At 50.4% G+C, this 2500-nt stretch overlaps 1 protein-coding gene and 1 long non-coding RNA gene across 6 annotated transcripts in view; both read right to left on the bottom strand.

The window, feature by feature from the left end:
* Positions 1-2500, bottom strand: part of LOC126986792 (uncharacterized) — a 255802-nt gene that overhangs the window by 29686 nt on the left and 223616 nt on the right. The gene's annotated exons all lie outside the window — the stretch shown is intronic.
* Positions 91-2500, bottom strand: part of LOC126986969 (uncharacterized) — a 3116-nt gene continuing 706 nt past the window's right edge. Inside the window, exons 2-4 of one of the 5 annotated variants that reach the window (XR_007740086.1) lie at positions 2129-2500; positions 1889-1978; positions 91-1753 (exon numbers count right to left, since the gene is read on the bottom strand). The exon at positions 2129-2500 is cut by the window's right edge and continues 362 nt beyond it. This is a non-coding gene — a long non-coding RNA (uncharacterized LOC126986969). Of the gene's footprint in view, positions 1979-2128 lie in introns of all 5 variants that reach the window. The other 4 variants (XR_007740085.1, XR_007740083.1, XR_007740087.1 and 1 more) reach the window with 4 other exon arrangements.

Below are 2500 nucleotides of genomic sequence, written 5' to 3'. Positions count from 1 at the left end.
AAGGAACAAGTGGAGGAGGAGGAAAAAGAGGAGGAGGAGGAGGAGGAAGAGGAGGAGGAGGACGAGGAAAAAGAGGAGGAGGAGGAGGAGGAGGAGGAGGAGGAGGAGGAGGAAAGACGAGCGAACGACTGGATAGGGTCACGGTAAACTGGACCACCATCACCACCACCACCAGGAAACAACAAGTAGAACAAGTGTAATTTGGGAAGCCGTTCAACCTCACCACAATCACCACCACATAGAATCGTGCATCACAATCACCACCACCACCACCACCACCATTATCTCGAAACTTGACGGCAACAACCCCAACCACCACCACCATCACCACTACTACTACTACTACTACCAGACCAACATAGTAACCTTAGGAATAAATAAATAAGTAGAATATTAAGTAGCGGATACAAGGAAAGAAAATATAACAAAGTCGGAAACTATTTATACCTTGAGGCACTACCACCACCACCACCACCACCACCACCATCACTTGCTCAAGAGTTACGCCACCTCCCTTGCCACTATGTTAAACGACTTTTTTTACCTCTCCAAAACACCACCGCCACCACCTCCACTGTATACCACCACCGCCACCTTGAAGACTTGACAACACCACCTCACCACCTCCACAAACACCACCTCGCCACCTCCACCAACACCACCTCGCCACCTCACCAACACCACCTCACCACCTCCACCAACACCACCTCACCACCACCTTCTCCAGGATCACTTGCATCGAGATTGCCACGACCAATTGCAACACCACCCCTCCACACCACCACCAATACCAATCACCCCCACCTCCACCACCACCTCAAGCACCTCCGTCACATGCATCCACCTCCTTCAGTATCATTTGCATCTCCACCACCACGACCACCACCACCAAATCTATACACTCATCACCACCACCATCACATACATCAACTTCATTCGCCCTTCAGTACCCCTTGCATCATCACCACCACCACCACCACCACCACCACCTGCACTATCAAGCATGCAACACCGACAATCTCTATGCGTGACGCGGCAACACAAGTGGTTCGGAGGTCCACCACAAGCACACCTCCACCGCCACCCAAGGCCCCGCGCAGCCCTTGGGGACGCGAAGCCAAGAGGAAGTAAAGCAAAGCACTCGTCGAGAGGCTCCGGGACATCACTGCCTCGAACTGGAGATGACAGGCGAGGATGAAGAACAGGAACCTCACAAACCCCTAACGTTCGAGGTGGTAAGAACAGGAACAGGACCAAGAACCTCACAAACCCCAAACGCTGGATGTGATAGGCGAAGAAGAGAAACAGGATCAGGAACCTCACAAACCCCTAACGCTGGATGTGATAGGCGAAGAGGAACAGGAACCTCTAAAACCCCTTGACACTGCTACTCTTTCTTACTCCTCCGCTACACATACGACCCCTGACAGTCCCACAACGCTGAGTGCGGTGGAGGTAACCATCATATTGTGCTTGGTATTCTCAATCGCTTCCGCATAACAAATCAACTCATTCCAAAGGTAGAGAAGGAGATTAGTCCGGTTTTAGTGCGTGTTTTTACGTCCATGGTACAGAAGAAGGGTCAAAGTATCGCCAGTGTCATTAACTACCCCCCTGGAAATGCCCACAGCTCTTACGAAAGCCTTACCAAATATGGATGCTTGGCGCTGAAAAGTTTAAGAATACCTACGGCTCAAGATCCCACAACCTCGTCACGTCTTTCTTCTCCACGTAGACGGAACACCTCACCAACCTCACGACCCTAACCTGACGAGTGCAAAGCAAATACATATGCTTAGACGCTGAAAAGTTTAAGGATATCTACGGCTCAAGATCCCACAACCTCGTCTCATCTTTCTTCTTCACGTAGACGGGACACCTCACCGACCTCACGACGCTAACCTGACGAGTGCAAAGCAAATACATATGCTTAGACGCTGAAAAGTTTAAGGATATCTACGGCTCAAGATCCCACAACCTCGTCTCATCTCTCTTCTTCGCGTAGACGGGACACCTGAAAAGTTTAAGGATATCTACGGCTCAAGATCCCAAACTCGTCGTCTTTCTTCTCCACATATGCTTAGACGCTGAAAAGTTTAAGGATACCTACGGCTCAAGATCCCACAACCTCGTCTCATCTCTCTTCTTCACGTAGACGAAACGCCCCCATCGACCTCACGACGCTAACCTGACGAGTGCAAAGCAAATACATATGCTTAGACGCTGAAAAGTTTAAGGATACCTGCGGCTCAAGATCCCACAACCTCGTCTCATCTTTCTTCTTCACGTAGACAGAACACCCCCATCGACCTCACGACGCTAACCTGACGAGTGCCAAGCGTAGAAGAATCGTATTACCCAACGACCTCACATGCCGTCACCTTGCCTTCCCAAGATACTAACATTACCACTCTCCCTCAGGGGCTTGTCTCGCGGGTCTGCTTAATGGCAACGCTGACCCACTGAACGCTAGACGAGGAAAAGATGGTCACAGGAAACA

Source organism: Eriocheir sinensis, chromosome 63, assembly GCF_024679095.1.
Source record: "Eriocheir sinensis breed Jianghai 21 chromosome 63, ASM2467909v1, whole genome shotgun sequence".
In the NCBI taxonomy this organism is placed as follows: Eukaryota; Metazoa; Arthropoda; class Malacostraca; order Decapoda; family Varunidae; genus Eriocheir; species Eriocheir sinensis.
This window is presented reverse-complemented; position numbering and strand designations above follow the sequence as displayed.